This window comes from Schistocerca gregaria, chromosome 3 (genome assembly GCF_023897955.1).
Source record: "Schistocerca gregaria isolate iqSchGreg1 chromosome 3, iqSchGreg1.2, whole genome shotgun sequence".
Lineage (NCBI taxonomy): Eukaryota > Metazoa > Arthropoda > Insecta > Orthoptera > Acrididae > Schistocerca > Schistocerca gregaria.
Genome location: NC_064922.1, coordinates 515626091 through 515641538, shown reverse-complemented (window position 1 = coordinate 515641538; position 15448 = coordinate 515626091). Strand labels below are relative to the sequence as shown.

General features: G+C 44.0%; 1 protein-coding gene across 2 annotated transcripts in view; it reads left to right on the top strand.

Moving 5' to 3' along the window:
• LOC126354034 (probable sodium/potassium/calcium exchanger CG1090) overlaps positions 1–15448 on the top strand; it is a 448803-nt gene that overhangs the window by 92401 nt on the left and 340954 nt on the right. The gene's annotated exons all lie outside the window — the stretch shown is intronic.

The window sequence follows — 15448 nt, the reverse complement described above, 5'->3', positions numbered from 1 at the left end:
ACCGACTGGGATATGGTACCACTCCGACTCCAGTGCTGTGACCAGCTGCGCTAGGTTTCTCGATTGAGGATCCAGTCTGCCATCAGCCCGATCGAGGTGATCCTAAGGATTCTCGATTGGGTTTAAATATGGGGAGTTCGGTGTTCACGGCAGTAAGGTATGTCTTCCAGACGGGCGAGATCCCCCAGGGAATGCCAAGAAAACATTACGCAGACAATAACACTCCCTTCTGGTTACAGGGTGTTAGCTTTTGAGACGTTTCACACTGTACACACCAACGACCATCAGCAGCATAAAACGTGATACATGGGGAAACGCCACCAGTCTCCACTAGGCGAACGTCCAGTTGAGGTATTGACGTGAAATTTACCTTCGTCACCGATGAACAGCAGTCAGCAAGGTTGAGTGAACCAGACGCCTGCTACAGAGGCATTTAGTGTGGCAACTTTCGTTGAGGACAGCCAGTTGCTCAACAGTTGTTAGTCTATTCGCCCGAACGCATCTCCGCAGCTGCGGTTCACCCGTGTCATCTAGGGCCCTTTGTGTACCACAGCTGCCTGGGTTCGGACAGCGCCATTTGGCCATGCGCAGTGTACTTTAAACACGGCGGCACACGAACAAATGGTTCAAATGGCTCTGAGCACTGTGGGACTTAACAGCTATGGTCATCAGTCCCCTAGAACTTAGAACTACTTAAACCTAACTAACCTAAGGACAGCACACAACGCCCAGTCATCACGAGGCAGAGAAAATCCCTGACCCCGCCGGGAATCGAACCCGGGAACCCGGGCGTGGGAAGCGAGAACGCTACTGCACGACCACGAGCTGCGGACGCACACGAACAGTTTACAAACATAACAGTTTGGGATATGCTTCCATCCTTGGTCCAAAAGCCAATGATCGTGATCCTTTGGACGTCAGATAAATAGCTCCGTTTCCGGGCATTACGACGACTGCACTGTTTTCCGTGTCCCTCCGACTCACTTTATGTCCCACCCACTGCTATTGCTGTTGGCTGTCGTCTGCGAGTGGTTGTTGCACGTGGACCTTGTATTTGCTTGTGTAATTTGTCGTTAAGATGGTGATGAACTCAACTTCAGTGCGTCGATGTTTTCTTGAAGTTATTTCGTACGTATGTGGTTCAACGAAATAACGTACCTACAGTTCTTTCTGTTTGATTTGTCACTTATTATTTTCCATTTATTATTTGTCGCGCTAACCGATATACATTCTCACCATGGATCCCATCACATTCATTCATTTGCTCAGCACTTTGTAAACACAAATCTTACTCACTCACCATTCCTATCTTATGACCTCACTATTATATCTAAAACTTAAATATCTCAATAGCGCTACACCCCTCTTATATCATTTGTCGAGTTCTCTCTCGTGCCCAGCTCTTTCGACGCCCGGCGCTGCTCTTCTTCGCCCCGCTCGTCTCTCTGTTCTGTTGTTGTTGCGCGATATAAATTGGGGACTCCCTTGCCTTCATGACTCCGTGATCTCTGTTACACACACTTTCAATGAGGTATCCGAATGTCTGTGGAGCGATGGCTGCCCATTCTTCCTCAACAGCCGAAAGCAGAAAAAGTTGTACTGTCGGAAAATTGGGCCTGGAGCGATGTAGACGTTCTAACTCAAGCCAGAAGAGTTGTGTTGGGTTCAGGTCGTTACTCTAGGGTAGCCACTCCACTTCAAGAAAGTTGTTGTTGTTGTTGTTGTTGTCTTCAGTCCTGAGACTGGTTTGATGCAGCTCTCCATGCTACTCTATCCTGCGCAAGTTTCTTCATCTCCCAGTACCTACTGCAACCTACATCCTTCTGAATCTGCTTAGTGTATTCATCTCTTGGTCTCCCTCTACGATTTTTACCCTCCACGCTGCCTTCCAATACTAAATTGGTGATCCCTTGATGCCTCAGAACGTGTCCTACCAACCGATCCCTTCTTCTGGTCAAGTTGTGCCACAAACTTCTCTTCTCCCCAATCCCATTCAGTACTTCCTCATTAGTTATGTGATCCACCCACCTAATCTTCAGCATTCTTCTGTAGCACCACATTTCAAAAACTTCTGTTCTCTTCTTGGCCAAACTATTTATCATCCATGTTTCACTTCCATACATGGCTACACTCCATACAAATACTTTCAGAAACGACTTCCCGACACATAAAGCTATGCTGGATGTTAACAAATTTCTCTTCTTCAGAAACGCTTTCCTTGCCATTCAAATCTACATTCCATTATTCTCGTTTTGCTTTTGTTGATGTTCATCTTATATCCTCCTTTCAAGACACTATCCATTCCGTTCAACTGCTCTTCCAAGTCCTTTGCTCTCTCTGACAGAATTACAATGTCATCGGCGAACCACAAAGTTTTTATTTCTTCTCCATGGGTTTTAATACCTACGAATTTTTCTTTTGTTTCTCTTACTACTTGCTCAATATACAGATTGAATAACATCGGGGAGAGGCTGCAACCCTGTCTTACTCCCTTCCCAACCACTGCTTCCCTTTCATGTCCCTCGACTCTTATAACTGCCATCTGGTTTCTGTACAAATTGTAAATAGCCTTTCGCTCCCTGTATTTTACCCCTGCCACCCTTAGAATTTGAAAGAGGGTATTCCAGTCAACATTGTCAAAAGATTTCTCTAAGTCCACAAATGCTAGAAATGTAGGTTTGCCTTTCCTTAATCTTTCTTCTAGGATAAGTCGTAAGGTCAGTATCGCCTCACGTGTTCCAGTATTTCTACGGAATCCAAACTGATCTTCCCCGAGGTCGGCTTCTACTAGTTTTTCCATTCGTCTGTAAAGAATTCGAGTAAGTATTTTGCAGCTGTGGCTTATTAAACTGATAGTTCAGTAATTTTCACATCTGTCAACACCTGCTTTCTTTGGGCTTGGAATTATTATATTCTTCTTGAAGTCTGAGGGTACTTCGCCTGTTTCATACATCTTGCTCACCAGATGGTACAGTTTCGTCAGGACTGGCTCTCCCAAGGACGTCAGTAGTTCCAGTGGAATGTTGTCTACTCCTGGGGCCTTGTTTCGACTCAGGTCTTTCAGTGCTCTGTCAAACTCTACACGCAGTATCGTATCTCCTATTTCGTCTTCATCTACATCCTCTTCCATTTCCATAATATTGTCCTCAAGTACATCGTCCTTGTATAGACCCTCTATATACTCCTTCCATCTTTCTGCTTTCCCTTCTTTGCTTAGAACTGGGTTTCCATCTGAGCTCTTGATATTCATACAAGTGGTCCTCTTTTCTCCAAAGATGTCTATAATTTTCCTGTAGGCAGTATCTATCTTACCCCTAGTGAGATAAGCCTCTACATCCTTACATTTGTCCTCTAGCCATCCCTGCTTAGCCATTTTGCACTTCCTGTCGATCTCATTTTTGAGATGTCTGTATTCCTTTTTGCCTGCTTCATTTACTGCATTTTTATATTTTCTCCTTTCATCAATTAAATTCAATATTTCTTCTGTTACCCAAGGATTTCTACTAGCCCTCGTCTTTTTACCTACTTCATCCTCTGCTGCCTTCACTACTTCATCCCTCAAAGCTACCCATTCTTCTTCTACTGTATTTCTTTCCCCTGTTTCTGTCAATTGTTCCCTTATGCTCTCCCTGAAACTCTGTACAACCTCTGGTTCTTTCAGTTTATCCAGGTCCCATCTCCTTAATTTCCCACATTTTTGCAGTTTCTTCAATTTTAATCTACAGGTCATAACCAATAGATTGTGGTCAGAGTCCACATCTGCCCCTGGAAATGTCTTACAATTTAAAACCTGGTTCCTAAATCTCTGTCTTACCATTATATAATCTATCTGATATCTTTTAGTAACTCCAGGGTTCTTCCATGTATACAACCTCCTTTCATGATCCTGAAACCAAGTGTTAGCTATGATTAAATTGTGCACTGTGCAAAATTCTACCAGGCGGCTTCCTCTTTCATTTCTTAGCCCCAATCCATATTCACCTACTACGTTTCCTTCTCTCCCTTTTCCTACACTCGAATTCCAGGCACCCATGACTATTAAATTTTCGTTTCCCTTCACTATCTGAATAATTTCTTTTATTTGATCATACATTTCTTCAATTTCTTCGTCATCTGCAGAGCTAGTTGGCATATAAACTTGTACTACTGTAGTAGGTGTGGGCTTCGTATCTATCTTGGCCACAATAATGCGTTCACTATGCTGTTTGTAGTAGCTTACGCGCATTCCTATTTTCCTATTCATTATTAAACCTACTCCTGCATTACCCCTATTTGATTTTGTGTTTATAACCCTGTAGTCACCTGACCAGAAGTCTTGTTCCTCCTGCCACCGAACTTCACTTATTCCCACTATATCTAACTTTAACCTATCCATTTCCCTTTTTAAATTTTCTAATCTACCTGCCCGATTAAGGGATCTGACATTCCACGCTACGATCCGTAGAACGCCAGTTTCTTTCTCCTGATAACATGGTTATTGTCCCCAAAATGTTTCCTCTACTGTACACATTACACAATGCTGTAAAATGTGTTCATATCCGTCCACATTTAGCGTTTTATTAAATGGAGTAAGTGGATCACACCCTAAACACGAAAAGCACACCGATACTGTAACACCACCTTCTCAGTACGCCATTCTTGGCACTATTCTTCAAGCATTCGCCGAATGCAAACGCCTCCATGGGTTTACCACACGATGTAGCGTGATTCATCACTCCGAATCACTCCTTTCAAGCCATCTACTGTCCAATGACGTTGCTCTTTGCTACATCTCAAGCGTCTTATAGCGTTGACTACAGAAATGTGTTGTGTGCCTTTGAGGAACTGCTCGACCATCGGACTCGATCCATAGTCATTGTGTTAGCTGGACTGCTGGGAGCATTTTGCAACCAACGGGTGATTGCTTCCGCGTGTCTCGTGCGATTTTTACAACCAATGTCCGCAATGCTTGACAGTTCCTGTCCGTAAATACATGAGATTTACCTGGTATTGCTTGATCTACGGTTGTTTCCGCTTCAAAATCGTATCATCGACAGTCGACTTGGGTACCTTTAGAAGAGAATGAAATGTCCACGACGAATTTGTTACTCAGGTGACATTTAGTGGCTAGTCCACGTTCGAAGTCACTGAACTCTCATGACACGTACGTTCTACTGTTGCTGTTTCTCTCCTAACAGATGAAAGGAGTGTGTCAGAACTCTCCATTACATTGATTAAATATTGCATTGAGTATCGAAAACAATATAGCCAACATAACTCTGTTCTCTGCATTGTGTAAAATTCTGCGATTCTCTATTGAAATAAATAAGCACTCAGATACCGATAGTAACAATCTGAGGGCGAAAAATGGGAGCTCGATTCTAAGCATTGTTGTGTGATGAGGTCTGTCTGGGAGAGTAAAATTTCAGTAGTGTTGGCCAAGAGCTCGAAGACAGAAGACGTGTCACGCTGCCCTCACGTTGGTGATGGCAGATCTTACCACACTCAAAGACTAATTTCCTGGAGATGGAATTCAAGGTAAAATTCGCAAGCATAGCGTAAAGCGCAATTGCAAGGTTAGGCTCTTGATTGTTAGTCCGAGTTTGCAAGAATCCCATTTTTCACTTGTCAGTTAAAGAGGTATCCTTATCCTCCAAATAATAATAGTTATTCCCGACATTTAATTAATAAATATGCTGTGGTTATTAAATGTTAATGTAACTTTGAAACTGAAATGATTTGTTGATCTGGAACTCAGCCATTATTGATACTTATAAGGTCGTTGTCAAGCATTTCGCCATTTTTGATACTGGTCAAATTATTAATGTCATGATGACTTCTGAAATTTTTAAATAGACTTAATTTATAAAATCCCTTTGTACAAGCTATTTAGTAATTAACAGGACCCAAGCAAAATCCTTTTTACTAAATTCATTCTTAGTAACAATAAGCTTTAGCCGCTGCTGCTGCGTGCTCCTGAGAATTGCTGTAAACCACTTGAAAACAGGCAGTCATCTATTAAGGTGAGTGCAAAAAATTAAGGGCCACAAAAAAAAAGACACTGACGCACCACAACATGTCATGTACTCTGATACAGTAAATTCTGTTGCACCAGCCAGATTCTGTATCACTTATAAATTCTTATTATAATACGCAGTCGGATAGCTTATCCAAATGTTAGTTTTAAGTTTCTCATGTAACAATCTGTGGAGAGCTTAAAAGACAGTGAAACTGACACTCATACAACACGCACACAGTGTTATGTAAGATAGATTCCGATTGCTCACCGAGTCCATTTTCACAGCCGAACATGGGCTTTATTTGTTGAAAGTACGTTACGCAGAACAATACTCTTCGAATCCTTTTGAATTGGCTAGTGAGCCTCTCGTGACATTGACATCTAGTGGTCAGTTCAGCTTTACACTGGGGTGACGGGATACGTTTGATCAGATAGCGTACAAGCATGTTGTGCCAGTGGGTAAAGTTTTCTTTTAAACCACTTCCTGGTTTCACTGGCGTTTTTTCTAAGCATACTTCTACATACAAATGGGATCGAGTTCAGGTGGATTTCTTTACGTATACCATATTTTAATTATTTAGTTATTAATCAAATGCGAGATGATATCGAGGTTTCCGAAGATTCGGTAACCTTACAGTTGCGAGGGAGGACCGAGAGTCGTACCTAGAAATTGTGCATTTGTCCACGAAAGGCAGCGGCTCCGGATTCGATTCCCCGTCGGGCACACAGTTTTACTCTACCAGGAAGTTTTAAACCGACATAGAATCTGGTGGAGAGCAAAATTCTTTCTGGTACATTTACGCCAATATCCGGTTTGGAGTGGCGAAGCCTCTTCAACAGTACGTATGCGGTTTTCAGCATACAACCGAATATACGTGATAGCGAAACGCAAAGACTGTCTCTTTTGCAGTACTTGTGAGACTAAACACGTCTAAGGGTGATGGTCCTTTCGAGAAGAATTCTAGAACGTGACTGACTTGCCGATTTCCATGTGAAGTATGAGAAACAATCCGTACGTAGATGTGTCATTTTTTATTGTGCTGCACTGCAGACAGTTAATGTTATTATGTCACAGCAGATGTTAATTATAAAATCTTTTTTTCTGTCTCGTGTTTCACTAAAGCCGATAAACATAAAAAACTAAGAAAAGTTTTTACGAAGAGTTACAGATGTCTTTGTTGTATGTAGTTTCTCATCAGTGTAAACAAACTCATGATCAGCGATTTTTTAGTTATTCTAGCGCGAGTGGTTCTATGTGGCATCCAAAAGCATTGAAAGTCTTCACTACTTTTGCTGACCATTATATCTAAATGTAGATGTAATCTTCATCCCATGTACTTATTGTTTCAAATATCGTTGAACATTCACCTTCTCTATCCCACTAGTCGTGCACGTGTTGTCTTGCAATCGACATGTGCTGCGAAATGTATGAAGCTATTTCGTGCCATGAAGTGAAAAACAAGAGCAGAAAACTGTTAGAAAGCGGAGAAAAACAGGTTTTACTTAACGATTTCTGGGAGTTTTAAGAAAAAAATACTTTCATTAGCGTTATGGTTGACTTGAGTCTACTGTACTGAAGTTTCTAGTTCAAGTGTGTTACCTGAGATGAAAGTCAAACTACTTATGGCAAGACGAGCTGACAATAGTTTGTGTTACGAAAATGTGTCGATTTTGTGAAAAGTGCTGTGCCGTCAAAACACATTCACTGTTTTTCAGAAATGCGCCTACAAAAAATAAAGTAATTCAAGTGAGTCTGCAACGGAACCTGTAATCAGCCAGACTACAGTTTTTAGATGTGGAATGTAGAAGTTGGATCGGCTGAGGCAACCCAATGCGTGAGATAACGGAAGTGGGTTACAGGGCAAGCCACGGTCTCTTTTCAACGCATAGACGGCTAGCGTCAGGTAAACGACCGTTTTTACCAAGGAAGTTGAAGCCCAGGATGAGCTTCTACGGATTACAAGCATGGTCCGAATAATTGTGTGAAATGACGGCTTTTTCTACAGTATGAAAGATATTCACATTCAAATACTCATTAATTCTGTAATAACTCGATGTTTTATCGTAGAGCAAATCCAATTATATCAGCGTACTTGATGCAGTGATGTGTATCTACTGAGATCATAATACAGGGTTGAGCAAATAACAGTGGGTTGGAGAAGATAGTTCCATGGTACAAGGAAACACAACAGAGGAAGGGAAATGTAGTACTAACCAGACCTCAGTAGATGTTGAAAGTGACCACCATTGATCTCTTGGCACTTCTGGGTCCTGCTCAGCAAGTTGCTGACGGCGGATCGAAGCTGGGCTACTGAAATTGCTGCAGTCTCATCCAAAGTGTACTGCTGCAGCTCTTGGAGACTATTAGGGTTATTGCTATACACCCTAGACGTGAGGACTCCCACGCATGGTAATCGCACTCTGACAGATCAGGTGACCTGGGTCGCCAGCTAGGACTGCGGCCAGACTGCAGGCCCATATGGAGTATTCCTCCGCATAATCGACATGATACGCCGGTCTCTCAAGACAGGCGCCGGGTTGATTTAGTAGGATTCTGCAGTATTTTCTGGTTAACTGCATTCACATTTTCTGCTGTGCGGGCACGTTTCGGAATGGTTTTTGACTTATTCGTAACAGATCCTGTCTGACGCCATTTTCGGACTGAGCGTTACGTGGCACTCTTTGCTGGCATTTTGGAACCGATAAACTTCTCAACAAACAACTGACCACACTATTTCCGCGACTTTTTTGTCACGTAACGTTCCACAACGAACATCCGCTTCTCCACTGTGAGTACCATCGTCCCTTTGCACTGTTCCACTCATACTGACACAACCCGCACAATGCTCTGAACGAGAGTGGGTCACATGTCGGGCTTAAACGTGGTGTGCGCTTCACGGAGTGTGGTTATGTGCATACATTCACGCTCACTCGTATCCACTCATCCGGGCTACTTTTATTTGCCCCACCCTTCTTAATAAACAACACAGAAACTATAGAAGTTAGACGATTACAGTAAATAAATCATTGGAAATTTCTAGCTGCTGGGCGCTTCATGTTATTGTACTAAACAAGGTATTAGATGGCAGCTTAAGAGCGTAGCTAACATCCCCGAATGCCACAAACTTTTATATAATTTATTTATTGAGTTATTACGTTTTTATACCTTTTATTATTTAAATTTATCAGACCACCACATTTTCAACAGTTAAATGGCAGTTGAAAGCATTATGGCAATCCGGTCTTGCCATGTGTTTACATGTTGTTCTTGTTATGGTGTTAATCCAGATGCTGGTTTGATGCAGCTCTCCATGCTACTCTATCCTGTGTAAGCTTCTTCATCTCCTAGTACGTACTGCAACCTACATCCTTCTGAATCTGCTTAGCGTATTCATCTCTTGGTCTCCCTCTATGATTTTTACCGTGCACGCTGTCCTCCAGTACTAAATTGGTGATCCCTTGATGCCTCAGAACATGCCCTACCAACCGATCCCTTCTTCTAATCAAGTTGTACCACAAATTTCTCTTCTCCCCAATTCGATTCAATACCTTCTCATTAGTTATGTGGTCTACCCATCTAATCTTCAGCAATCTTCTGTAGCATCACATTTCGAAATCTTCTATTCTCTTCTTGTCCAAACTATTGATCGTCCATGTTTCACTTCCATACATGGCTACACTCCACACAAATACACTCCTGGAAATGGAAAAAAGAACACATTGACACCGGTGTCAGATCCACCATACTTGCTCCGGACATTGCTAGAGGGCTGTACAAGCAATGATCACACGCACGGCACAGCGGACACACCAGGAACCGCGGTGTGGGCCGTCGAATGGCGCTAGCTGCGCAGCATTTGTGCACCGCCGCCGTCAGTGTCAGCCAGTTTGCCGTGACATACTTTCAGAAACGACTTCCTGACATTTAAATCTATACTCAATGTTAACAAATTTCTCTTCTTCAGAAACGCTTTCCTTGCCTTTCCCAATCTACGTTTTATATCCTCTCTACTTCGACCATCATCAGTTATTTTTCTCCCCAAGTACCAAAACTTATCTGCGACTATAAGTGTCACATTTCCTAATCTAATCCTCTCAGCATCACCTCATTTAATTGGGATACGTCCCATTATCCTTATTTTGCTTTTGTTGACGTTCATCTTATATCCTCCTTTCAAGACACTGTAAGCCATGCACTCTGAAGGAACGTCGCCAGGAGAATACAGCGACATGTGCAGCGATCTCCACTGTAACACTGATTGACGTAGTTGCGGCAACCGCTCGTCGTTCTGTTATATGTTTAGCCTCCAACGGGGAACTTTTTGAACATTTTAAGTAACCATGTGCTAAAATGAATGTTGTACAACATGGTGATCAATTATTAAATTAAAATAAACACATAAGTAACACTTTTCGTTCCTTAATGTATGTATACATTTTTCTGGCGGACTCTGTATATCTAATCTAATGTTGCAATTAAATGCTATCTGATTAATGTCGTTGATGGTGGTGCCGCTGATGATAATAATATTGATTGTGATGTTGAGAGAAAATGTTATTGTTGAGGGACTGTAGGAGGCTACGAGAGGACTTGCACAGAATTTCCATTTGGTGTGACGAATGGCAGGTTATTCTAAACGTAGGTGAGTGGTAAAACAATCCTTCAATATTCGAACGTAGTATTAGAAATGTACTGTTTCATACAATCACATCGATTAAATATCTAGGCGACACGTTGCAAAGCGAAATGAAACAGAAACAGAACGTGTGTATGTAGGTCGTAGGGAAGACGAATGATCGTCTTCGGATTATCGCGGTAATTCCAGGAATGTGTAGCTTATCTATAGAGGCGGCAGCCTACAGAACATTTGAGAATGTTAGAGTGTTCGCGATCCCCATCAGGTCAGATGAATGGTAGACACTGAATCAGTTCAGAGGCGTGGCGCTAGATTTGTTGCCAGTAGGTTCCATCAACATGCACTTGCTATGGAGATGCTTTGTCAACCCATATGGAAATAACTGGAGGGTAGATGATTTTCTTTTAATGAAACACTTGTTACACTATACAGTTTTTTCGTAAACAGTCCGGTAATATAGGTAAAATCATAATGCGAAGACCCATTAGATAGGAATGATTGACAACACGGAATATGATACAAGACAGTATACTAGTGACTGTCCATTGCTGGCAGAGCCTCGTAGTCACACAGGCCATTACCGTGGGGACAGTCCTAGGGAGGGAGTGCCAGCTGGTCGACATGTCAATGGTCGCAGGCCTCTGGACAGTTTTTGTATTGGCACCTTGGGCGCCTGAAGCACCGCAAGAAAACACAAATAAGATATCAGTGGTGTAAGGCCGCCAGACGTGACAGCTTTTAAACCCAGAAGTGGAATGAAGATGAACGCCGTCTTTTGTGAAGTCCAAGAAGGCATTCTTGTGGACAAAATGTAGAAAGCTGTGTTTTCTCTGGAAGGTGCCGGATGCTATAGACGCTATTATAGGAATGGAATGAGACACATTGAAGGCGTGAGACGTTGCTGGACGCTGAATTCACAAGAACTAAATGTTTACAGAACATATGAACTGCCAGGATTGACTAGCGTGAATAAACTACAAAACATGGTTCAAATGGCTCTGAGCACTATGGGACTTAACTTCTGAGCTCATCAGTTCCCTAGAACTTAGAACTACTTAAACCTAACTAACCTAAGGACATCACACACATCCATGCCCGAGGCAGGATTCGAACCTGCGACCGTGGCGGTCGCGCGGTTCCAGACTGTAGCGCCTAGTACCGCTCGGCCACCCCGGCCGGCGAATAAACTACAGGTTAGGCAGAGAAACTTGACTGCGCCGGTGAGGGGAGGAGAGACGTCATTGGCCACTGAGAGATAGACGGAAAGAGAGTGAGACGTCGGTTTTTCATAGTTAAATGGTAGGACACGCGTTTCTGGTTAACCGCCTAAAAAGAGCCCAGGGAAGGGGAGCCCCGTTTTCTAACGGAAGAGTTTTACCGGTCAGCACTCGGGAGATCCGTAAGCCCAGCCAACCGGAATAGAATAAAGAGTGAGAACGCAGGGATATGAACTTTCTTGTAGCGAACACTGGGTACAAAATTACTCCTTCGGAGAGAGCCCTGGAGATTTCTTATTAGTTTTTCGCTGAGAGCTGCCGCCCCTGACTTCCCTGGGTCACGACGCTGTTAGAGCAGATGTATTGAGGGATTGGGTGACGTTTCGGGCTGCCGTTGGAGAGGGTCGTTGATGTGCCGCCAATGGCTGATTTTGGCTTGCACTTACAATTTCCTATGGTGAGGTCGAGCAGCTGAGACGATACGTAGGGACATTAAAGCCATTTTATAGAATTTCACAACCGAAAGCTTCACTTTGAGGACTTTCTTGCTTAGAACTCCGACCACACGTTCAATGCATTCCCTTGTTTAGTACTGTCTGTCTTCCTACTACCGTCATGACAGTGACAGTACAACTTCGCGATTAGTATTGTTTCATTAACGTGGTTATGAGAAGCTTACCGAAGATCCGTTTACATAATGTGGCAAGATTTTTCTAGAATATTAATATCATTCCTTGTCAAATGTTCCTTTAACGAAAACTCAGAGCCTTTTGAACCATTTTTTGAACTTTAACGAAAAAAAAAAAACAGTTTTAATTGTGATTCTTGTTTCTTTTAGTAATCATTTAATTCATGAATAAATATTTTGGAGGGTGATTGATTAACGTAGGACAGATAGACGGCTCAGTATTCACCCCTCCAATTTTGAATTACGCGATCGTGACTTAGCACACTATTACGAAAATTTAGAGAACTGGGTTTGGGACAAATTGCAGGACGTTTCTACTGCCACCAATGTACATGTCACATAATCTAGGCGAAGTGAAGTAAAAAGAGCTCTGTCTGTTTGTAAGTAGAAGGAGAAAGCATAGTCGTGGCTGAAGGCATTTCCGTCACGCACCGCATGGTGGCTTGCGGAGTATGTACGCTGGTGTAGGTGAGGCCGCTAGCGTCTGGTTATATCACAGGTGTGAGTGACCCGGCCGAATGCCGCTGACGATGCGTGAAGGCTTGGAAGCGCGCATCAAAGCGGTGCCCGGGGTGCTGTGACGTAAGAGCGCGGCGATTGCTGGCGGCGAAGGCGCTCGGCGGCTGCGCAATCGCGGCCGAGAGCCGTGCCGTTTGTCGAGAGGCCGGGATGATTTTTATTTGCCGGCGGCGTGGCGCGGCCCTCGACTTTATCCAGGCCCGCAGGTCGGCAGGCGCCGAATCGGATTCCAATAAACGACAGCCGCAGGGGGCGGGCGCGACGCCCGCCGGCGCCAAGGACCGGGGCCGCCCTCCAGCGTCTGGCGGCTGCTGCGAGCGGCACCTGGCGCCAGCTGCGAGGCGTCGACCCAGGGGCGCTTCTGGAGTGAGTCGCGAAACGTTACTGGCCATGTCTCGTCCTCTCTCCATCCACCGCCACCACTTCTGAGGGGAAGGGGGCGCTGAGTCATGAGTCACTCCTCCCTTGGTTCCGAACCTACCGAGGACCAAGTGCGTACCGCTGTCTTCCAGCTGAAGTTTCACTTCCTTCACGTTTTTGCTTCCCTGGCCGTAGTCACAAAGGACGCCCACAACATCCCAATATAATTTTAAAAATAATCATAACTTGGGAAGCTATTAGAGACAGAGTATCGTGGTTCTGCCCATGTAGGAGTCAGCATTGCAGCATCAAAAGTTAGGGTTGCTTCATTGGTCCGAGCACAAAGAGCAGCAACATCATTGACTGGTATTGTGTGTACGTGATCCTTGACAGAAAGCCATAAATAGACGTCTGACGGTTTGACATTGGCAGAGCGCGGATGCCGTACGATGGGACCATCAAGGCCTATCCACATCTCAGGAAGTGTGTCATTCAGCTCATCCATCACTGTCAAACTCCAGTGTAAGGGGCACCATCATGCTATAAGATGATGGACGTGTAGCTAGCTATTAAGTCTGTGGTAGCAGGAACTCGTCTGGCATGTCCAGGTAAACATATCGCATTACGGTTTCCTCCGCGAAGAAAAATGTGTCTGCCACGCCACTGTGCGTTAGCCCACGCCAAACGTTAAACCTCGGTTTATCACGGGTGTGCTGCGTGGCTTTTCGGAGCCCCAGATCCTACTGCTGTGGCGATTGACATGTCTACAAATGTTAAACATTACTTCGTCTAAAACCAGACACTTTTTCAGTTAGTTATTGTGATTTACATCTTCATCATACTCCGCAATCCATTTAATGGTGAGCTGCGGAGGGTACTTCTGGTACCACTAACTGGCCCCCTCTACCTCTTTCCACTCGCGAATGGCACGTGAGAACAATTACTATAGGTAAGCTTCTGTATTAGCTCTAATTTCTCGAATTTTCTCGTCGCAGTCATTAAGTGAGATACATATGGGAGAAAGTAATATGTTGTCTCGCTCTTCCTGGAAACCACACTCTCGAAATTTCAACAGTAAACTTCTCTCTGATGCACAATGCCTCTCTTATACCATATGTCAATGGAGTTTGTTGAGGATCTCTGTAACTCTCTCGCGCCGATTAAACGATCCTGTGACGAAACGTTGGATCTTCTCTGTGTCTTCTATCAGTCCTCCATTGTAAGAATGACAGACTGATGCACTTGATTCGTGGACAAGGCGTATTTCTACGAAGGCCAGCAGGGAACACGGGAATGCGTATGGTAGAGGATGATCGTTCGGCTGCAATGTTTGGACAATTTGCATTTGGTACGCAAAAAGGCGTAACAGTTTATGTAATAATTTGTGGACAGTTTAATATTACATGGAGGGCTAAGTCTTGTTCCTGCAGTTCACCTGATGCCCGACGAACTGACTTCTGAGAGCTGAGTTGAAATGCAGCTTGCACTCAGTTCAAATGGTTCAAATGGCTCTGAGCACTATGGGACTCAACTGCTGTGGTCATTAGTCCCCTAGAACTTAGAACTACTTAAACCTAACTAACCTAAGGACATCACACACATCCATGCCCGAGGCAGGATTCGAACCTGCAACCGTAGCAGTCGCACGGTTGCGGACTGCGCGCCTAGAACCGCGAGACCACCGCGGCCGGCTGCACTCAGTTAGCACGTGCTTGACGCACAGGGGAACGCCAACATCGAGGAAGGTCTCTGGCACTGCCTGTCTCTTAACTTTTTTTTTAAACACTGAAAGAAATACGCAGTGAGACAAACGGAAATTACACTTTTATTCAAAGACAATAATTGCACTTAAGTTACAGCCTTTTATGATAGTCCCCTGGGCATTGTGGAGGCTCGATATGGTTCCTAACAGGGTGTGTGATCACTATGCACGGAACTGCATGCTCTGCAGGGTGCTTCCAAGCAGGTCACAGGGCTGGCAAGGACTTCTTGTGGTGGGGCGTTCTATTCCTCGACTAGTGCGGTTCAC